The sequence below is a fragment of the Littorina saxatilis genome, linkage group LG1, assembly GCF_037325665.1.
Source record: "Littorina saxatilis isolate snail1 linkage group LG1, US_GU_Lsax_2.0, whole genome shotgun sequence".
NCBI classification, from domain to species: domain Eukaryota; kingdom Metazoa; phylum Mollusca; class Gastropoda; order Littorinimorpha; family Littorinidae; genus Littorina; species Littorina saxatilis.
The window spans coordinates 45,628,472-45,656,163 of record NC_090245.1 but is presented as its reverse complement, the minus strand read 5'-3'; the positions used below and the strand labels follow the sequence as shown (position 1 = coordinate 45,656,163).

Genomic DNA, 27,692 nt, shown 5'->3' with positions numbered 1-27,692 from the left:
GAATCACTAGCCAAAGGCGAGTACATCATTTGTTGGACTTTCAGGGCTGACCGGAGTATAATTATTCAGCACAGAGTAACACTTTATAGGGCATCGAATAGCTTGTTTCGCTGCATTCGATATAATTATACAAACTGAGGTAAAAGTAAACCGTCTCTATGACAGTTTCTTGACAGAGGAAAAAATTAAGGCTTCTTGAAATAAACTAAAGTGTCCATCTTCGTTCCAACAAATATGTTTCCTGGTTTTTCTATTCCTTAAATGTGTTTCAGTGAACAGGAAGGAAAATCAGAAGTTGCTGTGCTGATTAGATGGGAAATAATCCTATTTTGAAGTTCAGAGTGAATACTTAAGATCGTAGGAATAGAGATAGGATTGATACATGTTTGTACATGTTTATCGTTACTAGTGACCATAACATTGACCCAGCTGATTCTAATCCAAAGTCATCGAATGGCACAATACAGACTAAGGTAGCTAGCAAAATGACACTAATTTAACACATTTTCCTGTTATCTGCGTTTCGCCGTGTATGCATGCAAGCACCTTTAGCTTCAGAAAGGACATTGATATCCTGAAGAGAGAGTAGAACGTAAAGTTTAAAGAACAGTCATTTTTCACTGTTTTACTAACACTGGAACGTGGGAAAAAATATGTATTCTGTAATTTGAAACATTCAAAACTATCATTGCGGCCAAATCCTTCATGCGATCGAAGTGAGGGTGTTTTGATGCAACCCACTTTGACTGCAATGTAGGATTAATAATTAATCAGCAAGTTAATCACTCAGCAACTTTATTATTCAGCAAATTACGTATTCATCAAGACGGAGATTTCTTAAGTGTTGTACACATACCAACTACGTGCAAGAGAACGAGTAAGGCCGCTACACAACAGGAACCGGAAGTGTGTGCAGAACTGCCGGTATCGCCTTCAGCCAGAAGGCCCCGGATGTAATGCCAGTAGGTGTCGCGACCCTGGAAGTGTGCTTGCGTATCACTGATCTTCAGGCAGTACCGTCTGGAACCACGATAGCGCAGTGTTCTGTGGCACGGGTGACTGGTGAAGATCGACAGACTACAGGAGTCACATCTCTCACCTGACAAACAGGTAATGTAAAAGGTCAATTCTTTCCACTTCAATCTTTTCCCCTTATTTTTGATTGTAACATACTCTGGAGGATACAATGTGACATGAATTTAGGTACTGTACAACATGTCACTCGCGACCACCAAACCAGCTACACATTCGTACACGAATAATTAAATTAGTAAATACAAATACTGTCAAGATCAGGATAATAATATTGCACAAAATGCCAAATCAGATGTTTACATATTATTCTTGTAATTTTAATAAAACTGAGAGGAAGGGGAGAATCTTTTTACAGTTTACAGGTTTATGGTTTACAAAAGGTAAGTTTTTACTTAACATGTTTTTTTAATTTTTTTTAAGGTGGAACGACATTATATTGGTCCAAAAACATGTTTTGGGTTCTCATCATTTATGAGGTACTTTGAACACCATAGAATCATTGTGTGATGACGATAATTTTGTCATCGTCATCTTCTTCCTTGCAATAAGGTGACCCTTTTCAAACTGATTTATTCACATTTGACATCATTGTTAATACGCTAGACGCTATTTCTCAGAATTGTTTTTTGAGCAAGAGTGCCGTCACTGGAAAACACGCATCTTCTAGATTAACTGTAAGATCTTCTTACTCTTGTTTGTACTTTCACTGAAATGGTGTCTCTTTGCAATAACAGAAAGACTTTCTATTAATTAACTTGCGTGTATCAGGTTTATTGGGGGGTGTCCTTGGCCCTTTCTGTGTAGCACAAACATATTAGAAGACACAAAAACGCACGAGAGAGAGCGGGAGACACTGTGACGCGTTGAGAGAGAGAGAGAGAGAGAGAGAGAGAGAGAGAGAGAGAGAGAGAGAGAGAGAGAGAGAGAGAGAGAGAGAGAGAGAGAGAGACATATAAAATGGGAAGGGGGGGGGTGCACCGAATTTGCATAAAGGTGTGCATATTGTTAAGCTGACGACACCTAGTGGAAGATGCAGGTGTCGGATCTATGGAAAGCTGTGTGTCCTGAAATATATAGCAGGTGGCTGATCGCACAGACCTGGTAAACAAACATCCGCCGAGTACGGTCTCCAAGATGCGTTGAACCCCCCCCCCCCTCCCACCCCCAAACCCTCTCTCTCTCTCTGTTTCTGTGTGTGCGGTCTGTGTGTGTGTGTGTGTGTCAGCTGAGTGTGTGTGTGTGTGTGTGTGTGTGTGTGTATATATATGTGTGTGTGTGCATGTGTGCTTGTGTCTGTATACGTGTGCGTGCGGTGTGCGTGTATGTGCGTGCGTGCGTGTGTGTGTGCGTGCGTGCGTGCGCATGCGTTATTGCGTACTTGTGTGCGCGCGCGCGCGCGCGTGTGTGTGTGTGTGTGTGTGTGTGTGAGTGTGTGTGTGTGTTTGTGTACGTGCCGCGTCACGTGCGTTTATGCGTGCGTGAGTGTGTGTGTGTGTGTGTGGGTGATCGAGCGCTTGTCCTAAAACGAGGTTTCATGTCATCAAGTTTTTCCTGTCGTAAGACACTTAATCCTTTGCAAGACGACTCTCCCATTTTGATCGACCTCACATTCACTTTGTTGTGGCAATGAAATACACGTGAAACAATGTTGAAGGAAAAGACTACTCTGTGTTGGTAGTAGTTTTAAGGAAAGACAAGGACGCAGTTTGGTAGCGCGCCATATCAAATACAAGAACTATTTTTCTGACCTTGCTGACAAATAAGATCATGCGTAGTTGTCGAATAATAGGACGAAGCGTTAATGACGTGAGAGCCTTCGCGGCCTTCTCCATTGAAGTAACACGTTTCAAATACACAGACTTGATAGCTGCCTCGAGTAAATTATACCAAAATAGAGACATACTTGATATCCGGCGTAAACAAATTGGGCCAGCATACGGAGATCATCTGACATATACTTTGGACAATTAAAATAGGTAGGCTAAAATTGCGCAATTATTGATTCCCTGATCGATTTACACTCTACTCTATCAGTCACGATAGAGAAAATTCAGCTCTACTAGACAACCACGCAAAACACACACACACACACACACACACACCACACACACACACACACACACACACACAAACCGACTATTTACCTTACTTTTGACATTCACCTGAGCGAATTTCCGGTGACAACTAAATGCAGTAAATTCGGCGAATTATATAGTCATTTAAAAAAGTGTACCCTTTAATTTCCAAAAAAAAATAAGGGATAGGGGAGCGCCTGTGATAATGAACAAATCTGCTTGTCACGACATGTTAGTTTGACTGTTAAAAGTGAGCAAAAATTTTCATTCGCCGCCTTGTGTTATTATCTCTGACCAACTTACTTTATTTTACTTTCACCGAATGAAAGGACGAAAGATGTGTTGACATTTTACTGAGGGAGATTGAGGCTGTGTAGGGAAGTCGAGAGTTTATGTCTTGACACCATATCACCGGTGAGAAGCCCATACAGTTAGATAAGCCCTTTCACACAAATTTGCATTGACAGGTACTTACATACTCTAAACGTTTGTTAGTATTTTCTCGTCTAGGTTCAGATCAGATATGTACTGTGAATAATAATAACTTTTTGTACATCTGCATATTTTCCAACGGAAGCTTCAGCTCCATTTTACAGCACACTGTGCTTGATGTTGCATCCTAATGATTTGCAGTTACTGTTTGTGTTAGATAAAAGATAGAGTACACTGAGTTATTATAAGATGTTTGGTGGCTTGTTGACAGACCAGCTTTTTTGTTGGTACAAGGGGACCATATCGTCTTTTGTTTCATCTTTATCGACCAAGGCCGAAGGCCGCGGTTGATAAATATGAGACGAAAGGCGATATGCTCCCCGAGGACCAACAACAAAGTGCTGGTCAGACAACAAGCTACCAAACATCGTTTTTGTCATCATTTTGGTTGTGCAACAAAATGCACAATAACCCACAGGGAGACGAATTTTTAGAATCCAACTCCGGTGTAACACGAAATTTTTACTCCACGAAAAATTTACTCCGGAGTAAATATTGCGTACGAAATTCTTACTCCGAGTACACTTTTCGTACGAGAAAAGAACTCCCCAAGGCACGAAAAAATTACTCCCTCCACGAAATTTTTACTCCCCATGTTTTTTACTTCCAGTAAAAATTTCGTACGCAAAAATGGGATGCGGGCGAACGGATAATGCCAATAAGTGATCTCGCACACACGAATGTCGCGCTACCCTCCGTCCACCCCTTCCACTACCAAGACTAACAGGGGACAAGGGAGTAAAAATGTCGTACACCTGGCATGGGAAGTTAAATTGCTTGTGTTGGGGTGAAGTAATTTATTCGTTATTTATTCGTCAGGGGAGTAACATTTTTGTACGAAATGTTTACTCGGAACTCACCTGTCTTGGGGAGTAATTTTCTCGTGTAATGGGGGAGTGCTTTTTTCGTGAAGGGAGTAACTTTTTCGTACGAAATGTTTACTCCGGAGTAAAAATCTCGTGGGAGTAATTTTCTCGTGTTACACCGGGCCACAAAGCATCGTCACAGTAGCACGAGATAACACGTCAAACTTGTATGTGACGTCAAACGTAGCTTGTTGACGCTTTTCTTCCAGTCTGAAAATGTACAGAGCTGCGATCATACCTGTGAATTCAGTAAGTGTTGAGCATATTTCTTTTCTTTTAAGTGTTTATGACTTTTCGTTGTGGATTTTGCGATTACAGAGATAAGTTGCAAATTGACCATGAGTCGCCGCGGTAATTATCAACATTGATTGGGTCTTTGAGAGTGAATGCTTACAATCGTTGTCCTCGGAAACACAAATCCAAAGCCACGATGGTTCCACACATCAAACAATCAGCCTGATTGGCTTTTACTTTGACAATCCACGTTTCACATGAAAGCTCAAACCCATTCACCACCTCGAGTTATTGCATGGGGAACATGAGATTTATTTACCAGGTGTTTGTGAATGAAAACTCGTGAAAATGATGACAAATCTATATATCTTTATATTACTCACTGTTTGAGATCCATGGTGTTCAATGACGGAACACACAGATTTGAGATAGTTAGGCCCAAAAAAATAATAGTCTGTTTACGGTATCCCGACCGACCCTATTTTTTCGCGCGACCCTAGACTTTTTTTTGGTATTTGGGGGGGGGGGGGGGGGGGGAGTCTGTTTTTGGGCAAAATAACTTAAAAATATGGTTGTTTGGAGAAATTTTTTTAAAAAAATAAAATAAAAATCCCGAAATCCCGACCTACCGACCCTATTTTTTGGGGCCTATGTTACCGTAAACAGACTTTTTTTGTTTTGTTTTTTGGGGGGGGGGGGGGGGGCTTATGGCATGAATGTCTTTTTTCGCCGGGATACAGTTCAAGTCCAATACTATTTCTAAAACTCAAAACGTCAGAATGAAACTGACCCCTATTCAAGGCCAAAGAAGCTGAAATTTGGCGGTACAGTGGACGCACCCGCACCCCCCCCCCCCCCCCCCCCCCCCCCCCCCCCCCCCGTTCCCTCCTTTTAGGACTCCTCCTGTTCATAACGTCTGAAAATGAACTTCCGTGTTAAGACTCCATGCCTCTTTTAACACCCGATTTTTGTTAGATTTTTGACGGTCTTAAAATGGCGTTTCCGCAGTACTAGTTTTGATTCCCCCTCGATCGAGGCCTAAACATTATTTTCGTGCCAATAGTTGTTTCGTATTCGGCGAGAGTGTTTGCGCTTTTACAGCAAAGCCGTGCCACGTGCTGACAGGTTTTCACACTCATTACCAAAGCAAATCGTTTGCTGACGATACGAGTCTCAGGCCAAACACAATATCAATATACACCTTCGAGGTGAACAGGTTGGTATGCTAATACAGCGCTAAGGGGGGCTCTATGAAACGGTCTAGCTACTCTACTTTGAGTTGATTTTTTTTTTTACCTTGACCTAAGTGTTTGTTCAGCGTGGTAACAATCCTAGTTTATTTCCAAGTCTCAGGTTGACTTACTCCAACTCTCATGCAGAGTTTACGCTTCCACCCCTCCGCTATTTGCCCTGTCTCCAGCGGTGCGGAAACAGATATGTATTTGTTTCACACTTCGCTGGATATGCTAATAAAAAAAAAACACGTTGGTGCCGGGTAAAATGCAAACTTAAGAAAAAAGGCGACATCAAGTGGTTATGACGGATTTGTCAAGAATGACTTGTTTGGTCAACCATAGAAGTGTACACTGCGCATTGAATAGAAGCTAAAGTGCTTATCAACAAGTATGGGTGGCTACATGCGTCAAAGCCGAACAATGTACACAAGGGACCATGCACGTCACAGCACTGACATAATTAAACAGACACATAATTGCAAATCATGAAAGTATCCGTTAGTACCACTGAAGCAAGAAATATAGGACATAAAAGACAAACAGTTCAGTTTGATCTGCTCTGTAAGCAATCCTAACCGGCCATATCAATACATGTGCCTTTATTGTTTGCAATGCCTGTCAGCATCCTGATCTATAATAAATACTCCAGCCGCATTCACCTCAACATAGTAGCTTTTCTCCAAGCTGTGTCTTAATCTTGAAAACGTCGTGCAAGGGCGATGTGTTGAAAGCTTACATATAGTACACCTAAGGCACCATGTTGGAAAGGTTTCTGACGATTTGGACCTAAAATGATCAAGGGACATTCGGTGTACTGTAACTGTAGAACACCTGCAATGATTTGCTCAAAGCTGCTCCGAAACTATGCCAAATACTTAAATGAATTTTAATCAGCGAGCGGTTTGCATCGCCCAGCTCTCCTGTCAGGAGTCCGGAATTCCGTCCGTCGTCATATTTTAGTTAGTCCTCATAGATACCAATTCGTCAAAGCAGATTAAAGGCATATGTACGCGCTCCCGTGTTTACAAAGTGTAGTTTGCCCATAATCGATGTCAAACGCACCATAAGACCATATAATGACGATATGTCGTCATGCGCGGACCATATACGTGCATTTCAGCTTGTTCTAGCCTCTGAAAAAGTGAGGATGTCAACAACGACACGGAGTTCTCTCCCTTGCGTCAACAGCGCATGTGTTGCCAAATCTATAAATAGGACGATCCAGATCAAAATGAAAATTAACATATCTCAACATTGAAGGGGTCCTAGACCACAATATTTTGCAGGGAACTTAATTTAGCATGTCTCCAGCTGTTGGTAAAGCAATTAGCGTGTATAGTCATCGAGTACATATGGCTTTAAGACCGTTGGATTGAGGAAGTCAAACCTACAGTCTAGCTTACGCGTGCAAAGTCCGTGCCACACAGTGCTAAAACGCTCCGCAAAAGAGAAACAAACACACTGACCGTTGGAGAATATCACGGTCTGAAATGACTACCAAACACAGCATTCAGATTTCAAAAATAGAACGCTCAAACTCTTATTCTAAGACCTTCCTCGTGTGTGTTGTCATCTATTCAACTCCCAAAACGAACTCGGTAGCTCTCGGCTCAAATACCAATCTGTATCTCTGGGAATAGCGCATGAAATACTCAGGGTCGAAAGGTAGGTCGAAAATTATGACGGGCGCAAAAGGTTGTCACAATGAAAATAACAGTCTTGGGATTCCCACTCAAAACACAGCCGTTTTCAATTTGTGTAACTCAGCGCTCAAACGTTTATATTGAGGTATTCCTGATGTGTGGTCACATAATTACAACCCCCAACCTAAACTGTGTAGCTTTATGGGCGATGAGAGGCAGTTTTCTTGTTTAGACACTATCACTTTAACATTAAGTTGTTTTGAAGGTTCTCCGCCGACTGACCTCGCGCTGACAAAATTGCTAAACTGGTATCTTTAAAGGCACGTCATTCCAATGAAAACAGTTCGGGCTTTTACATGGGATAAGAACATCCCTCATCCCTCCACTTGAAAACATACCAACAGTCAACTGCTTGACTGCTTTCTGTGCATGGTCACATTTGTTTTAATCAACTGATTTCTTAAAAGCCACTAGTGCCAATCTACGAAGTTAAGTTCAGCACACACACACACACACACACACACACACACACACACACACACACACACACACACACAACTCTCTCTCTCTCACACACACACGCACACACCCACACCCACACACACACACACACACTCTCACACACACACATACACACACACACACACACAAACACACACACACACAAACACACACACACTCTCTCTCACACACACACACACACACACTCTCTCACACACACACACACTCACACACACACACACACACACACACACACACACACTCTCTCTCTCTCACTCACACACACACACACACACACACACACAAATTAGAAAAAAACCATCCCAAAACAACAACAACAACAACAACAACACAACCAACAAACAAAAACGTGAGTACAGATAGCACAACTGAATAGGCCGTTGATTTTTTTGAATGTGTCCGAGCGGAGAGGTGGTCTTAATCTAGGCCTAAGCCAGACCTGCGGTGGTGTAGGTGGTCGCTTACACAACTACCTAATATTAGGCATTGTTTAGGCTACGCTCCGACCTTGCTGGCCTTTCCTGGACAATGCCACTTTTAATTTCGCCTTGACACTGAGACGATCAGCGAAAAACTGTGTAAAGAACGCGCCACACCTTTTTTCCCTTATCTGAACTGGAATGTACAGACTACTACCGGTGTTGACTGGACTTGGTTCACTGTTTGTTCGAAGGATCCCGAAAAACGTGACCGCGAACGAACCACTTTGGGGGAAATCGAAATCGACACCATGCGAAGATTTCCCGCCAACAGTCGCGGACGTAGAGGTGCAACATTATAAGAGCATCCAGGCTGGGTTATAAATTGTGACCCTCCACCACGGAATGAGTCGCATGTCACCTTTCCATGATTTTCCTATTTGTACATTTCCCTAAAGAGTTTTTTATGCTCTATCCAGTGGTGAAAACCGTTTTAGAAAAGAGCGAAAACTGTTTTTTATAATCACTGAGACGAGGTGTGTAACCTCTTTATTCCTCCTTTCTTCAGTTATTCAAAGAAAAGAGGAGTTTTTTTGCGAAAGTTTGATCGAATCCTATTCACTCAACCAGTCAACCTGCGCAGGCGATCGATTAATGCGCGGTTGTATAGTTCCGTGCAAATCATTCCATTCTGTTAACACTTCTTGTCAGTTTTCCTATTTTGGACTAAAATCAAGTACACAGATATGCTGTTATTCTGCTGTGGCGGCAAAGGCAGATATTGTGTGTTCTGTATATGTTTTGGTATCGCTTAGGATAATGTTCTTTCGTCAAATGGGACTAGCAGACGAACTTTTGCACCCGTGTTCCAACGTTAAAAACTGTATGAAGTTCAGTTTTCTGGGGAAAATAGTGTATGAAACCGCTTTATGTTGTTTAAATTGATGAGATGTGTGCATTTGGTTGCGTGTGATCTGTTTATTAAATGAAATATTGTTGAAAACTGACCGTCGGATTGCAGTCTGTTGTTGAAGAAACTGAGTGAAAAGAAATTTGAAAGGGGAACTACTCTTGTCGCTAGACAAAGTATGAGAGTTACTTGCCTTGGGAATTTGCTTGTGATGAACGTTTGTGCACAGCAGATCTAGATTCAGAAAACAACCAAACTCATGGATTTTATATGGAGATTCATGTGTTCAAGCCTGTAGTTGTTCATTTAAATGCGGTATGTTTGTATTGTTTGCTCCAGAGATGTATACTTCGTACATTAGAGCGTTCGGAACTTTTCAGTCGCAAAAGTAGTACCGACGCAGAACAGCTTCTCAACCCATTGCGCTATCGAGGATTCAGGCTGTTGCTGGGTCGTTATTTGTTTGGTTGCTGGGTGTTTATCGAAAAATAGCTAGCTCTACAAGTTTACAGAGGTAAAGAAGCAGAGGGGGGAATAAAGGCCTATATTAAGCCTAGCGCAGAACCGCGCGAGGTGACATGCGACTCATTTCGTGGTGGAGGGTCACAATTGTGCTACAAACACGACACATTTAACGTTACATTTTTGTGTATACAGATTAAATCATAGTAACAAACTCAAATCAGTGGGGCTTTCAAAGTGCCCGCCTGACTGACTGACTACAAATGAAAAACAAGCCGAGAAGCAGAAATTAAAAAACGAAAAAGGCACAAAATTGTTTAACTTGAGATGGAAGAGGTGAGAAAGGATGGGAGGGGGCTGGAGGCGGCGAAGGGGAGTACCGCTGCAAAGTAGAAGGAAAACGAAAGTAAAACTGAAAGCAAACAAACACCACCATCACAATAGATAAACACTCCAGTTTGCAGTTTATTCAGTGATTCATACAACCTCGAATATTCAATCTACAGAGGTATCAGATTTACTGTGAAAGGTTTGAAATTTCTGCCGCACCGACTGAATCCGATCGTTCTGGGCTCGTGTCTGCACAATAATTTCTCGTATTAGTAACAAATAACAATAGACCTCCTGAGACAGTAACATATTTTCTAAACGACAAGACTAGTGACAGTGGGCTGAATGAAGACTGAATGTCATCGTTTCGTTTACAAACACGAAGATGCAATTGCAAGAGCTTTTACTAGTATACGATGCAGACCTAAGCCGCTTTTCTCTCGTGTCACTTGATCTCACTGCATGATGTTATGAGTCATTGAGATATGCATAGCAGTTTTGTGTTTGTAAACAAATTGTTGCAGGGCTAAAATCACTCAACCGTTCCATGTGGAGTTCGCTATAGATCAAGACTCACGAACTATAATACATTTCAAGCGGATAGGCTCACTGTCCCATATTTGATTCAATAGGGTTATTCAATCCATGTGAAGATGGTGCCAGGATTTTTTTTTTTTGGTACACATGCTGTGCTCTAGCGTAGACGTACACAGACACAGTCACAGACACAGACACGCACGCACACATACACAGACACAGAAAACACTCACACACATTCACACCCTTACCGCCATAATTTTATGGGTCATTGTGTGTGCCAGGGCATACAAATCTAGAGGTTAGTTTTGAAGTTGTATTGCGTGTGTATGTGTGTGTGTGTGTGTGTGTGTGTGTGTACCGAGGCTGATGTCTATGTGTGTGTGTGCCAGTCACGGTGTGTGTGTGCAGGGCCGGATCCAGGGGGGGGGGGGGGGGGGGTTCCTGTTGCCCGGATCCCCCCCCCCCCCCTTGACCTGACCAAGGGTAAACAAATAAAAAATATATATAAAGAAAATGAACATGACAAACACTCCCAGAATGCGCCAGATTGCACATATTTTAATCTAGATTTCGAAAACTTTCCGGGGAGGCATGCCCCCCCCCCCCCCCCAGCCTCCACCCCCTTTGGAAGCCGTGTTCGGGTTCGGGTGCTCAACTAATGTATCCCTACCACAATTGGAACCCCCCCCCCCCCCACCTCAACCTACTTAGGTCCGGCCCTGGTGTGTGTGTGTGTGTGTGTGCGCCAGTGTGTGTGTGTGTGTGTATGTGTGTGTGTTTGGGCTTGTCACGTGAAACAAGGTTGCGTCGACTTCTCCACGCCAGCGGAAACGAGAGAGACGCGCGAAGGAGCACTATAGCAACAACATTTCATAACTTGAGTGAGAGGCACTATTTCAAACCCAAAGTGTTCTTTCTCAGAAGTGGCTTACTCAGAGTTGATAAGAGAAAGAGGATCAGGGAAAAACCTATACGCAAACCCCCTCCCCCCCTCACACCGTCCCTCGCAAGCTCCAGACCAGGCAAAGGTGTGTCATCGTGACCCTTATCTCCCGCCCCTCCCCTCAGTTCCCGCCACTTCCAACAATCAGTGATGGTCCCGTTAATGAAAAAAAAATTGATTTTTTTTTAGCGGTAAATAAAAAGTTCACCAGGGCGCTGCCGTAGGTTTTGCTCTCGGTTCACCTCGCCCTTTACCGGCATGCTATGATCAGTTTATTGTCTGCACGGGCACGCCGCCGCGCGTGTGCACGTGTGTGCACGTGTGTGCACGTGTGTGCACGTGTGTGTGTGAGTTTGTGTGTGAACTGATGTCTGTGTGTGTGTCAGTGTGTGTGTGTGTGTGTGTGTGTGTGCCAAGTTTGTGTGTGAGGTGTGTGTGTCAGTGTGTGCACGGTGTGTGTGAGTGTGTGTGTGCATGGTGTGTGTGTTTGTGTGAGTATGTGTGTGTGAGTATGTGTGTGTGTGTGTGTGTGTCACGGCGGTGTGTGTATGTGTGTTTGTGTGCGTTTCTGCCGCGTATGTTTGTGTTTGTGTGTGTTTTTGTGTGTGTGTGTACTGATGTTTATGTGTGTGTGCCGATGTGTGTATGTGAGTGTGTGAGTGTGAGTGTATGTGATCCGACTATGTGTGTGTGAGTGTGTGTGTGTGTGTGTGTGTTTGTTTGTGTGTGTGCGCGCGCGTAACGATCTCTCTCTCTCTCTCTCTCCCCTCTCTCTCTCTCTCTCTCTCAGGCTAACAGTCCAATGTGAAAGGAGATGGGCGGGTTGGTATATGAGGTGGGAGGGGGAGACAGTGATGGCGGAGAGGGGATGTAGCTCAGATGGTAGAGCGCTCGCTTAGCATGTAACAGAGTCTCAACCCCTTGACAACACAATGACATCATAGAGAGTTGAGGGGCAGATCAAACGGTCACATCAGACTTTAGGTTTTCTGTGATTGAAATGGATTCCAGAGTAAATATACTGCAGTGGAACTGTCGTTCCCTTAACACTGCTCTACCGTACCTTATTAATTATCTTAACCAAAACAACATGTTCAATGTATTATTGATACAGTCCCCACTCTGTCATGTGGGAAAACTCCCCTTCATATCTGGTTTCTTTTACCCACCCGTCACAGATTATCAGGTTGATGATACGAGCGGAGCACAAACTATCAAGTACACAGTAACCTATGTCAGAGACAATCTGAAGTACAATGTTCACCCAACCCCTGTTCCGGCCGACACAAAAATACATTCAAACCTAGTTGAACTTCTGCTGAATGATGGCCCATCCATCTTCCTATTAAACATATATAACAGAAACATTACCAAAGGCCCGATTTTCAGCTGGCTCCCAGAGCTCGACGGAAGACGCACCTGGGTGATCGGAGGAGATGTTAATGGCCGAAACCCCCTGTGGGATGCCAACTTCCCCGATCAGACATGTGCCGTGGGAAAGAGCCTTGCCACCTATATAACGCAATCAAATGTGTACTTACTAAATGACGGATCAGCAACCAGAATACCCGATATCTCAAACCAACACCCCTCCGCCATTGACATAACCTTGGTTAGTCCCACTCTCGGATTAACAACGGACTGGTGCGTTGTGTCAGATAAATTAAAAAGCGACCACTTACCAATCATCATCCATTATTGGGAAATCACCACACACAGAGCCAGGTCCAAAAGCCTTAAAATACAATTATAAAAAGGCAGACTGGGCAGTTTTCAAGGACGCTGTCACTAAGTCTGCAGATGCACATACCCTCTTGGATGGCAATCCAGAGTCCCAAGAAAGTATCGACAACAAATATAAACAGCTAAGATCAAACCTGCTGAATGCAATGGAATTGTCAATCCCCAAAACAAAACCTTTTATCGGACCCAGCAGAACTGATCAGAGCCCATGGTGGACAGAAGAATGCAGAACAGCCATCAGGTTAAAAAGAACTGCAAAAGAGAAGTATGATCGCTTCAGGTCTGCACAAAACCACAACAATATGAAATCAACTGAAGAACAATGTGACAAAACTATAGACAAAGCAAAAAAAGAATATTTTGAAAACATGTCCAGCAAAGTGAGCGATTACAGAGATGCTGGAAAAATTTGGACCAAAATAAGGAAATTCAAATGCAGACACAAGCAGGCTGAACGTCCTCTTATGCACGAAGGAAAGAAATATGAAAGCCTTCCTGAAAAAGCAGAACTGTTTGCAGATATTTTTGCAGCAGCAAGCCAAACAGATAAACTGTTATGTGAGCAGGAACTCTTCCGTAAGAAGTGGGAGGATAAACATGACTTAAACGACCCAGAACTCAACCCTTCCTTAAAAATAAATGCTCCCTTATCCATTCAAGAACTGAAAACGGCTATAGCATCGGTGACAAAAGTCCGATCCGCCTGTGGTTCTGATCCAATAAACTATCAGGTCATACAACATTTACCAAACCAAGGATTAAATCTTTTACTGGATTTTTATTCAACATGCTGGAAGTCTGGCCTGATTCCCACAGCTTGGAAAGAGGCTGTTGTGATCCCCATTTTAAAGCCTGGAAAACCAAGAGCTGACCCTTCCAACTGGCGCCCTATATCTCTGACCTCCCATCTGAGCAAAATCTATGAAAGAATACTAAAATCCAGACTAGAAGATGAAATGGAAAGAAAAAAGGTAATACCCCTGTGTCAAGCCGGTTTCCGTCGAGGCAGGGGTGTCTCGGATCACATTGTAAAACTGTCCTCCAAAATTAAGAAAGCTCTCTCACGTAAGAAGTCTCTCTTTGCTGTCTTTTTTGACATCAAAAAAGCCTACGATACAGTATGGCACCAACGATTGTTGTTCAAATTGAAGCAATTAGGCATCAGTGGTAATATGTTTCAATACATAAAAAGCTTTCTACTGAACAGATCCTTTCAAACTGATTATAAAGGTGCCAAATCATCCACTCGCAAAGTTGACATGGGAGTGCCACAGGGCTCAGTAATAGCACCACTGCTTTTTAGCATTATGCTGCATGACATATCGACAATTAAAACACATGGAGCCGAACTGACGCTTTATGCGGATGATATTGCTCTATGCAAAGAGTATCAAAACAAAACCTATAAAACAGAACACAAATTCTCTAAAGAGTGGCAAACAGCTATAGATAACATTGCGAACTATATGCGGGAGAATGGCTTCACTCTCTCTGCCGAGAAAACTGTATTCGTTGTCTTTACAAACCGAAAACTGGAAGATCGAGAAAAGATACAGTTCTCACTAGATAAATCTGTTGTCTCACCCAGTCAGCAGGTGAAATATCTGGGCGTACTTTTCACCTCAAATGGACTATGGACTGCTCACTTAAAGTATCTTTTAAGCAAAGCAAATAAGACCATCAACCTTCTTAAAATACTGGCTGCCCAACCATGGGCAAAGTGCCCAGTTATTCTAACAAACATCACCAGAGCTCTTATAAGATCAAGACTATCATATGGACAGGAGGCCTACTTCTGGTCGGCTCGAAAATGGCTTGATAAGCTACAGTCAGCGGAATGTCGTGCCCTTCGGCTTGCCCTCGGACACCCAAGGCATTCAAAGCAGGCCATTGTATACCACCAAGCAGGATTCCTCCCTCTTGACATGTGGCGGCGTAAGTGCTGCGCAGATTACAATGTTCGAGCCAACACAGTGCAAAACTCAACAAAAGAGGAGCTACAACCGCATTACAATCATGTCCAAAACAAAAAGGCCCACTTTGGCACTACTTTCTCCTCACTGGCTCAATTCAATGCTTCACTCTTTAGTGAAATCAGTGTCGACCCAAATGATGTGGCCCAAAACCCCATATCTCGTGATCCCTCATGGACAATGAAAGAAATGAATTTTGACACAGAATATTGCACAGCTACAAAGGATGATCAGTTATTACTCAGGATACAAGCCCTTGAGCACATTGATACTGTATACAAAGGCCATGTTCATGTTTACACAGACGGGTCAGTGTTGGATGACAAGAAGGCTGGCGCAGCTTTTGTAATCCCCAGCGATGACATGACTGGGAAATTTAAACTGTGCAACAGAAACTCGATCTTCTCAGCTGAGCTCCTTGCCATCTGCATGTCGCTTGTTCATCTCAATCTCAAGAACACTCCTCCTCAAAAGATAGCTATATTCTCTGACTCCAAAGCAGCCATTGAAGCATTGAGATCTAACAAAAGATCAAAAAGACATGATCTTGTCATTGCCATAAAGGAGCTGGCAAATAAAATTATAAAACAAGTCGCGTAAGGCGAAAATACAATATTTAGTCAAGTAGCTGTCGAACTCACAGAATGAAACTGAACGCAATGCCATTTTGTCAGCAAGACCGTATACTCGTAGCATCGTCAGTCCACCGCTCATGGCAAAGGCAGTGAAATTGACAAGAAGAGCGGGGTAGTAGTTGCGCTAAGAAGGATAGCCTTGAAGTCCTTGTTGAAAGAAGGCTTGCCATTAAGTCCAGAGCTATTCTGTTCGACCTAGGGCATCCCCTCCACGACGCACTGATGGATCTCCGCATCACACGGAACGCTCGGTTTCTCATGCCTAGGTGTCGAACGGAGCGTTTTCGGCGTTCTTTTGTTCCTGCAGCTGTGAGATATTTTAACAGCAACCGAGCCATTGTCCTGGCCACAGACTATCGGTGATGCCTCTTAAATGTACCTCTTAGTGATAGATTTAATATGATTTGATGACTGTTTGACCTTTGATCATAACTAGTGCTGTGATAATGAGCTTTAGCACTGTTGTGATGGTGTTGACACTATACTTGCCCAATTGAGTCTAACTACCTGATGGCTAATCTACTGTGATACCTGTGATAACTGATGATGATTACTGTGATTGGTTTTATGTGTTTGGTTGGTCTCTTCTTTTGGTAGTGCAATAGCGTTAATTATGGATTGTTGTTATCATCATTTACATAAAAACTTATCTGTTAATCCAAACAATGATATAATTACTGTGATGTTCTTAACTACACTTTAACATGGAACGTATGTATGTATGTATGTATGTATGTATGTATGTATGTATGTATGTATGTATGTATGTATGTATGTATGTATGTATGTACGTAGGTATGTATGTAGGTATGTATGCATGTGTGTTGGTGTGTCGGTGTGTCAAGTGTGCAAGTAAAAAGGGTATTGTAGTTGTACATATATTACTTTAGATATTTTTTTGTTATCATGGGTTTTATAAATTTTCTTCTCTTCTTCTTTTATAATTATTAATTAATGACCTATATGTGCTGATGACCAATTTAATTTCCTTTGTTGGATCAATAAAATGTTATGAGTTATGAGTTATGAGTTATGAGCACGCTTTTCTGTACCTCTCTTTGTTTTAACTTTCTGAGCGTGTTTTGAATCCAAACATATCATATCTATATGTTTTTGGAATCAGGAACCGACAAGGAATAAGATGAAAGTGTTTTTAAATTGATTTGGACAATTTAATTTTGATAATAATTTTTATATATTTAATTTTCAGAGCTTGTTTTTAATCCGAATATAACATATTTATATGTTTTTGGAATCAGAAAATGATGGAGAATAAGATAAACGTAAATTTGGATCGTTTTATAAATTTTTATTTTTTTTTACAATTTTCAGATTTTTAATGACCAAAGTCATGAATTAATTTTTAAGCCACCAAGCTGAAATGCAATACCGAAGTCCGGGCTTCGTCGAAGATTACTTAACTAAAATTTCAACCAATTTGGTTGAAAAATGAGGGCGTGACAGTGCCGCCTCAACTTTCACGAAAAGCCGGATATGACGTCATCAAAGACATTTATCAAAAAAATGAAAAAAACGTTCGGGGATTTCATACCCAGGAACTCTCATGTCAAATTTCATAAAGATCGGTCCAGTAGTTTAGTCTGAATCGCTCTACACACACACACACACACACACACACACACACACACACACACACACACACACGCACATACACCACGACCCTCGTTTCGATTCCCCCTCGATGTTAAAATATTTAGTCAAAACTTGACTAAATATAAAAAGGAAGCGAGATTAACCTGGTCTGGTGTCCAGCACACGTGAACGTGCCTGGCAACGAGAAAGCGGACAAAGCCGCTAAAGAAGCTGCCCAAGGCATGGGCGCCTCCGAGGTAGACCTGCCATTGTCTGCTTCTGAGATCAGTAGCCTTACAGACTCTCTTCTCTGGAGAGAATGGAGGAACAAATATATGCACAAGGCTATAAGCTCTGGCTGGCTCATTCGGGAAGCCCCATCAAAACAGATGAACACCTATAATGCATGCCCACGTGTAATAAAAAGGATTAACCGCCTAAGGGCAGAAGCTGGGAATTACCAATTTCTAGAGCTTAAATGCACCTGTCAATCCGACCTCACCATTGCTCATTTGACTTTGGAGTGTGATTTGAACTCATACCACTTTCAACCCCTGACTCAGTTTATAAACTCAAATAGAAATATTCTGCCAAATACCTCAAAGGAAAAATTAAGCTATCTTTTAAGTTTTAATAAAGACCTTGGGTGGCAAGGTCCCAAACTTATCGCTGGACTTATGCACACGCACCCACTTGGTCCCTGGATATGAAGAGACATTGCTGCGGCTGACGCCATTGCTTCTCATACAGCTACTATATATTTTTATCAGAACTTTTAAAAATACCATTTTATATCCAAGTATCTCTTAACACCATTTTTAATTAGATGAGCGAGAGTGTGCGGGGGGCGGGAGGGTGGTGAACCACTGTACATAAAGGGAAAGTTTGTGTGCGTGCCTGTGTGTGTTCTTAATCTAAGACAAATGTCGCCAATGTTTTTACAGAGTGACGTTAAATAAACGATTTTATCATCATTATCTGTCTGTATGTTCTGGCATTTGAGAAGCCACAACAGATAATATAGGGCTAAGAAATAAGCTCTAAAATTCTCAATCCCGTTTGACAGGACAAAAGGTGATTGTGGTGAACCGCCACGCTGTCTGTCTCTGTCTCGCGATTCACCCCGGCGAAGCCGGGTATTCCTCTAGTATTTATATATATAGATAGATTTATCCCATGACCTGCCTCTTTGTCTCTGTTAGCTGAGGAGGTGATTATTCTGAATTATCCATCGCAACCATATGAATTATCCATCACAAGCGATTTTCGATCTCAACTGTCCTTGGTCATTGTCTTTGATTTCAGAGTACAATTGAATAATTTATAGAGGTCATCTGCATATTCAGAGTTTAAAGATGGACTACTTTTTTCAACATACGACTGAAATATGTTATTGTGTCAAAGTCAATATCACGTATAGGTACAGTCCTACATGTGTCAATATTGAGAAAATAAAGAATACTTCATACGATACGCACATTCTGCATGGATTTAAAGAGCGGAGTCGAGATATTTCGCTGACTGAAGCGACTGCATGGTCAAAGGCATGTTCAACGAGTATCGCGAGTGGGATCAAGGGACGATACTCCCTAATTTTTAGAGAGAGAGAGAGAGAGAGAGAGAGAGAGAGAGAGAGAGAAAGAGAGCAATCAAAACACAACCCAGTCACCTGGTAGTTTGAAAACTCAATCTGAAACTGACATCGATTGTCGAAGGCATGCCTGCGGTGCATACATCTCGAAAAGTTGTCGTAGCTGGGAACCCGTTGAGATCCATTCCAACGCCCAAAATATTATCAGAAGAGTCACCATGAAGTCAAATCACACGTTAGGTTTTCTCATTTGGTTATTTGCTTTGGCTTTAAGTGTATTGCTTCGATTGATAGCTGAATCTGCTTGCAACCGTGCTGTTCAAGACTGTTCAAACTGTCGTCTGCTAGACGGGCTTGTGTGAATCCGAGTCGAGTAAACTGCGGGGTTCAGCGACAAATGAGGGAGTGGCATCAAAATTAAAAGAAGAAGACGAAAAGAAGTTGGAGATACAGTTAAGATATATGGGGAAGAGAAGAGGATGTGAGGTGTTAGATGTAGCCAACCTTAGGTGTTCAAACTCAAGACCGGGACAAAGTAGAAAGCGATGTACCGCGACCGACTCAGTGCCGACATACAACTTCCAAGCTTTACAGGCGAAGTATTGAAGCTTTGGCTCACCTAAACCCGACGACTGAGTATGTAAGTGATCCACGTGTGAAAACCGAAACAGAACAGCGCGATGACAGCCAACATTTCTATCCCCGACTGACAAACAGAAACACTGCATGCGAACTGACTTGGGTCAACGATCAAACCAGCACGGCCCGAACTGAATTTGTTGCGCTGCCATTATCGTGCGCAATTCTGGTAAAAATATAAACCCGGTATGCCGAATTGAGTATAACGAAAGCCGATGTCAAATATACACAGGGATATTTTAAAATGACTTTCAAAATGTAAAAGCAGACAGCAGACCTTTTTATAAGCAATATGAATGACTGAATGTCCACATACAAGTCGAATGACGCCGTCCATTATGCTGACAAATGGGAACTAGCTTTGCGCATGAATTCATTGACATGAATTTCGACTGCGGAGGCTTTTGGCAAGCTGAAAACAGGCACGGGCAGGTTTTAGTGGAAAAAGTAAGTGTTTTAAATGAAAACGTCGGAGTAATGGGATAAATAGCTTATACACCTCGTCCTGAATATCTTGCATATTTTCCCTCGGGTCGATTTTCAGGTATTACCTCGCCAAAGGCTCGGTAATACCTGAAAATCGACCCTCGGGAAAATATGCAGGCGAGGTAATACCTGAAAATCGACCCGAGGGAAAATATGCAAGATAATCAGAACTCGGAGTGTGTAACCTATATATATACGGCTTCTGTGTCTGTGTGTGTGTACGGTGTGAGAGTGTGTGGAGGCAACACCTGTGGATTGTAGAGTTCTGTTTGTGATGTGGTCTGGCGGCTTTTGTCTGTCTGTATGTTCTGGCATTTGAGAAGCCATAACAGATAATATAGGGCTTAGAAATAAGCTCTAAAATTCTCAATCCCGTTTGAGAGGACTTCGCCTTCAAAGGTGATTGTGGTGAACCGCCACGCTGTCTGTCACAGTCTCTGTCTCGCGATTCACCCCGGCGAAGCCGGGTATTCCTCTAGTATAATTATTATATATACGTTCCCTTTAAGCAAGCAAACTGGAATTCGAAAATAAGACTGATCGAATCGCTCTTTCGAGTATTATCTCTATGCAAGTTAATCTCTCTTATCTATCTTTTTGTTTTCCTATCTATCTCCTTTTCTATCTTTCTTTTTCTTCGCTTTTGTTTCCTTTTTGCCTCCCCGACTGTGCCTTTCTGTTACCCGCGATAATTTAACTTTTTATGTTCAACAATGAACTCGTTTCATGGGCGACTTTTCAAGCGAAACAGCTAGCGTGTCAAGTTTCAGTGAAACTGAATACACTTCTTTTGAAATTGTGTCTGTTGACTAGAACTGCATCCATTTTAGAAGCACGTACATTTAAAAACACCATTGACTTCCAGCAACAGCAAAAAACCTAAATCGTAAATAGCTATTCGCCAGGGCCTTGGGATACTTCTATGCACTGGTCTATGTGTGTTTGCGTGTGTTAATGTGTGTGTGTGTGTGTGTGTGTGTGTGTGTGTGTGTGTGTGTGTGTGAGCCTGGTGTGTTTGTGTGTGTCAATGTGTTTGTTTGTGTATCACTGTGTGTATGTGTGTGTGTTTTGGTGTGTGTGTGATTGTAGTGGGTGTGCCAGTGTGTGTGTGTGTGCCTGTGTGTGTGTGTGTCATTGTGTGTGTGTGTGTGTGTGTCATTGTGTGTGTGTGTGTGTGTGTGTGTGTGTGTGTGTCAGTGTCAGAGTGTGTGTGTTAGTGCGTGGTGTGCCGCGTGCGTGCGTGTTTTGTAGCTCCATAAGGTGGTACTGGCAACGACTGACCTACGAAAAGATAAGCCTTTAGTTCCGGAAGAAACAACATCTATTTTAGTAAACCCACGCTATTTTGAATCACCCAAGCTGTAACTGCCGAAATACACTGCCAGCCAATCTTCAAGTTCCACACAAACCGTTTTCAATTTAATTATATGACTGACGCTTCGTTTGAATTTGTGGAGTTACCTGAACAATGCGCACCTCACTTTGCTCATGCGCTAGCGGGGATGCACACCTGTAAAACGGCGTCCTATTTGTTTATCAGGGGGTTCGAAAGCAGACGACCCAGTTTGGCTTTGTTGACACCCTGTTCAAATCATCCGCTCGCCGGCCTTGTTTCAAACCGTCGCGCTTCTCTTAAAACACAAACAAAAAATTTCCGCTGCTACTTTCTTTCGCATTCTTTTTCTTTTAAAACTCGACGAACTCTTTTACTGTGAAAAATACACACAGAAACTCCATCCACACTAACTTTCCAACAATTTGTCGTCTGCTTTGTGAGTTTCAGGTACTGCATCATCAGTTATTTTTAGTGATGCTGACCCACTTTATGGAAACGCCCCACTCACATGCACCTTTCCATAATAGACTCGTCCGCGAGACAACAATCCCAGGTTCGTCGCGGGACAGTCGAAAGTACAGAGCAGGGGTGCTGGATACACACTTGTGGCCTTGCGGGGTCGCCGGATTTCCCGCGTGGGGTCAAACCATACCACATGAGGGCTGAAGCCGCGAGATTCAACAGTCGCAACGGCCGCGTTTCGTTCTCCTGGTTCGCTCGGTAATGGCAGGAAACTACTCAATTGTCACCAAAATTTAGAAGTATATAAGCAGAGGAACCGAAACTTCCTCTGCCAAGTGTTGCTGGCGTAACTTTTCATTAATGATAGAAGGAAGTGAGCGCTGGTTGCCGTAATTAGTGTCGAACACTGCGCTGACTGCCTGTGAGAACTGATACACAACACAGGGAATAAGACCAAGTGAGACTGTCGCAGGGTCTAATTGCTATCGAGCTTGTTTCTTCCACAAATAGTCTGCAACTACATGAGGTAAGCACTTGTTACATATTTGTTGTGTACAACCGAAATCTGCTCAACTGCATGCATTGATTTCTGTTTTATAAATTGTTTTGATGGCCGTTATAATTTTATTAACGACTCATTGAATTTGAACAAATTGAGTCAACTTTTTTTTTTTTTTTTTTACTGAAAACAGACGACCGTGTATTCCATCACCAGGCGATGTTTTCTCCTATTATCGTTTTTATCTGATCATATTAGTCATTTTTTGGTCTTCAATTTTGTATCAGCAAGTTTTCTGTGATGATCAGTTCTTCGGCTGTGGTTTTGTTTCAGTTTGTGTTCCCTTTGTACACAATCCTGTTATACAGAAATTTATTGATAGTTTTTATTGTATCGTATGAAAGACTAAGAGAGAGTCTTCTTTGTTTCTCTCTTTGAACCGGTGTGTGTGTGTGTGTGTGTGTGTGTGTGTGTGTGTGTGTGTGTGTGTGTGTGTGTGTGTCTTTGTTGTGAGATTTTATCTTTTTTTTCTCCGATTTCTTCAGTTTTACTAGTTTTTTTCTCTCTACATATTTTTGCCCGCTTTCAACTTTAATCACACCCATTCTTTCCTTTTCTCTTCTTTCTTTCTTTAAATTATTTGTTAAAAATTATCGTTTACTCTGAACGTCGTACTGATTTTATGGATTCAGCATTCAGCAGCACAAGACTGTTATCTTAAGATAAAAAAAAAAGGGGGGGGGGTGCGTGCTTGAGGGAGGTGATAAGTAGGGGAGGGGGAGAATAGTTCACAAGTTTGTAATCAACAAGAATGATATGAGCGTTGATGCCATGATAGACCAAGGAAGTAAAATACAGGGACCCCCCCCCCCCCCCCCCCCCATTAAACGAAAAAAGTTGGGAAATTCAGGTCTTAAAAAGGAGGGATTCTTAGAATGAAAGAAAATTTTACAGAAGTTATGTACAGAAAATGGGAACATGCAAGGTCTTAAAAGAGAGGAAATCTTAAATTGGAGAGTCTTAAGAGGGGGGTTCCACATTATTACAAGTATCAGTGCTGACCACAGAACTTATCTGATATAAGTTCTGTGGTGCTGACTGCGGTTTTGAGGCACCTGAACATAGTGTAAACTGTTCCTCATCTTACGAAAGAGAAATGGAGTAATGATTACGTATCTATGCATACATTTCTCATTAACGAACCATTTACCGAATTCTAGGTAAGAAAATTGAGGTTCAAACCACAAGTGCTCGACTAATCGAGTTTTCGGTTTGAATTTGAAATCGTGACGCGTGTCCCAACACCCTCCCCCTGATGTCCGTTAGAAAGATATTGTTTACTTTCCACAGGCCCTGTTTTGACAATGCTTAGCGTGCAAGTCTGAGACTTGTGGGGCCCATGCCACTCTCGGTTTTTACACTCAATCAAATCTCCCTCATACCACCCCCCACCCCCCCCCCCCCCTCGACACCGTGCCTCACGTCGGGTTGAACTGCACCCCATTCTATAGTTTCCAACCTCCGTACTCTTCCCTTTGGCCCCCCTTTCCTCCCTCCCCCGAACATCCCCTCCCTCATCCCACATCCCTGCCCCCCTCGAGTTTGAGTACGTGCTTTCACACCGTGGGCGGGTTCTGTCCATGACACACTGACGCACAGACACGAAACACTCGGCCGCGCGGCCACGTGTACTTACAAAGCAATTCGGTAGGCAGACAGACAGTGCATGCACGCACACACAGACGCACGCGCGGACAGGCGCACGCACACCGACATACATACTCACACACACACACACAGACACACACACACACACACACAGACACACACACACACACACACACACACAGTGAATAGTTGCATACGCCTACAACCAAGATTTTAGAGTACAGTAGTTTCATTCATACAATATTTACACTCATACACGATGTTACGAAGCGGTTTACTCGTATTTGTGGTAATGTGTATTGTTGTAAATAGAATAGACTATAGCGATGGTCAGACATTGGAAAGGGCTATAGGCTGCATACCGTCGCGTTGACCGCAGTTGAACCTTGTGTAACTGACAAGGTTTTTCACGTGCAAGTAATGCAGGCGACAGCTCACTGGCAATGTCATAGCAAGAACGACTTTGTAAAATCAGTCGCCGTCAAGGAGCCAAGCTCGACTCATGTTTTTCGTAACACGTTAGCAGACGGGCTCCTGTTTTAGGTATCTGACTGAAGAAGGATGAAGACTGACGAACTTTCCCTATCAGTCTACGTGATATCTTCCATTTTCATATTCATGCCAGGCCGGCGACTGTACTAAATGTTGGCTTTACACTCTTTTGAGGTATGTTTGAAACCGGTTATATTTTCATGTCATGTTGTCGTATGTGAGAAGAGTGACTGGTTCTGTGTTTAACGTTATTGTGTAGACCTAAGCTATTGTGCTACACTGCTTAAACATGTGAGGGTTTTACGTAACGTTTTCTTGGCTTTAGAAAACAGGAATTAACGTGTAAATAATTATATTGGCTCATGCAGCTTAATATGTTGGACGAGTGAGTATTTTTATTGTGCGAGTGAAAGAAACTAAAGACAAGTTGATTTATGGACTATAAACTTTACAGTGTTCCAACTGGAGGGTTTTCATCGCCGGAGGCTGAACTGAACCAGTCAACTGCGGCTTGATGTACATGACCATGGCATGGAGAGCTGGCAGGGTTCTACAGTTAGCCGCCGAGACGAACTGGAAGGATCAAGGACTACGTCAAGCAATGGTTGCGGTGTCGTGAGGACTGGTGCACCCTTGTCAGTCGTCTGAAGGACTTACAGCCATACCAACATCTTGAAAGCCGAAAGATGGCAGTAGGGTAACGTACAGTAGAATACCTATTCGTCTTACCTGTTAAGCTGCTTTGTTTGAGCCAAAAGGTGTCTGCGTCTTGGACTGTAGAGTTTCTTGCGGTGTTGTCGGCCTAGGGTACTGGTCGAAGCCGGAAATGATTTTGTGATGTAAAAAGCTTTGTAAACTAATAATAATTAGTCTTGGCAGTGTCAAGATCCATTTAACACCAGGTTTTTGCGTGTGTGAGTGCGTGTGCGCTTGTGCCTTGTAAGCTACTGTAGCGGACAACTATTCAGATTACATTCAAGTCTGTAAACAAATACTAAATTTATAGAGTTGTGTAGAGGCATTTATGATTGTCTAAAAACCGGGCTATACCACTCCATAACATCTGGCGCCCAATAGTGTTTGTTTGTTTGACCCTTTAGCAGTATTGTTTCTATCTCAAGGCACGTGCGCTTACACGGGTGTGAATGATTGTTTTGTTTGTCTTGTTTGTCCAGTAACATTTTCAGATTTGATTTGATTTTTGATTTGATGTGCTGACTGGCATATTCTTGCAAGGCCAAGGTCTCACACGAGTTCATTCATGATATTTTTTTTTTAACAGCTTCTGAACATGACCTATATATAATTCTTTTGATTTTTTGGATAATCTCTGGTCGAGATTCAGAAAATTTCATCGTTTTTTCAACAATTCATTTTCTTTTGAGGAAAGGGGGTGATGTTACGAAGCGGTTTACTCGTATTTGTGGTAATGTGTATTGTTGTAAATAGAATAGACTATAGCGATGGTCAGACATTGGAAAGGGCTATAGGCTGCATACCGTCGCGTTGACCGCAGTTGAACCTTGTGTAACTGACAAGGTTTTTCACGTGCAAGTAATGCAGGCGACAGCTCACTGGCAATGTCATAGCAAGAACGACTTTGTAAAATCAGTCGCCGTCAAGGAGCCAAGCTCGACTCATGTTTTTCGTAACACGTTAGCAGACGGGCTCCTGTTTTAGGTATCTGACTGAAGAAGGATGAAGACTGACGAACTTTCCCTATCAGTCTACGTGATATCTTCCATTTTCATATTCATGCCAGGCCGGCGACTGTACTAAATGTTGGCTTTACACTCTTTTGAGGTATGTTTGAAACCGGTTATATTTTCATGTCATGTTGTCGTATGTGAGAAGAGTGACTGGTTCTGTGTTTAACGTTATTGTGTAGACCTAAGCTATTGTGCTACACTGCTTAAACATGTGAGGGTTTTACGTAACGTTTTCTTGGCTTTAGAAAACAGGAATTAACGTGTAAATAATTATATTGGCTCATGCAGCTTAATATGTTGGACGAGTGAGTATTTTTATTGTGCGAGTGAAAGAAACTAAAGACAAGTTGATTTATGGACTATAAACTTTACAGTGTTCCAACTGGAGGGTTTTCATCGCCGGAGGCTGAACTGAACCAGTCAACTGCGGCTTGATGTACATGACCATGGCATGGAGAGCTGGCAGGGTTCTACAGTTAGCCGCCGAGACGAACTGGAAGGATCAAGGACTACGTCAAGCAATGGTTGCGGTGTCGTGAGGACTGGTGCACCCTTGTCAGTCGTCTGAAGGACTTACAGCCATACCAACATCTTGAACGCCGAAAGATGGCAGTACGGTAACGTACAGTAGAATACCTATTCGTCTTACCTGTTAAGCTGCTTTGTTTGAGCCAAAAGGTGTCTGCGTCTTGGACTGTAGAGTTTCTTGCGGTGTTGTCGGCCTAGGGTACTGGTCGAAGCCGGAAATGATTTTGTGATGTAAAAAGCTTTGTAAACTAATAATAATTAGTCTTGGCAGTGTCAAGATCCATTTAACACCAGGTTTTTGCGTGTGTGAGTGCGTGTGCGCTTGTGCCTTGTAAGCTACTGTAGCGGACAACTATTCAGATTACATTCAAGTCTGTAAACAAATACTAAATTTATAGAGTTGTGTAGAGGCATTTATGATTGTCTAAAAACCGGGCTATACCACTCCATAACACAAACTCACGCACACACACACACGCACACACACACCCCACACACACACACGCACACACACACCGTCACACGCACGCCCGCACGCATACACACACGCACATAAACACTATCTCAGTTTTTCTCTCTCTTTCTCACTTTCTGTCTCTCTGTCTCTCTCTCGCTCCCTCTCTCTCTCCCCC

General features: G+C 42.6%; 1 protein-coding gene and 1 long non-coding RNA gene across 3 annotated transcripts in view; both read left to right on the top strand.

The window, feature by feature from the left end:
- Positions 1–282: 282 nt before the first annotated feature.
- The window catches only part of LOC138971007 (uncharacterized), a 63,672-nt gene continuing 36,262 nt past the window's right edge, over positions 283–27,692 (top strand). Inside the window, exon 1 of one of the 2 annotated variants that reach the window (XM_070343628.1) lies at positions 283–1,110. The gene's annotated coding sequence lies outside the window, so the exon portion shown is untranslated. Of the gene's footprint in view, positions 1,111–22,350; positions 22,691–27,692 lie in introns of those variants that run through there. The other variant, XM_070343614.1, reaches the window with a different exon arrangement.
- Positions 24,596–27,348, top strand: LOC138971001 (uncharacterized). Its single transcript, XR_011457141.1, has 2 exons — positions 24,596–24,997; positions 25,278–27,348. It is a non-coding gene; the product is annotated as an uncharacterized lncRNA (long non-coding RNA).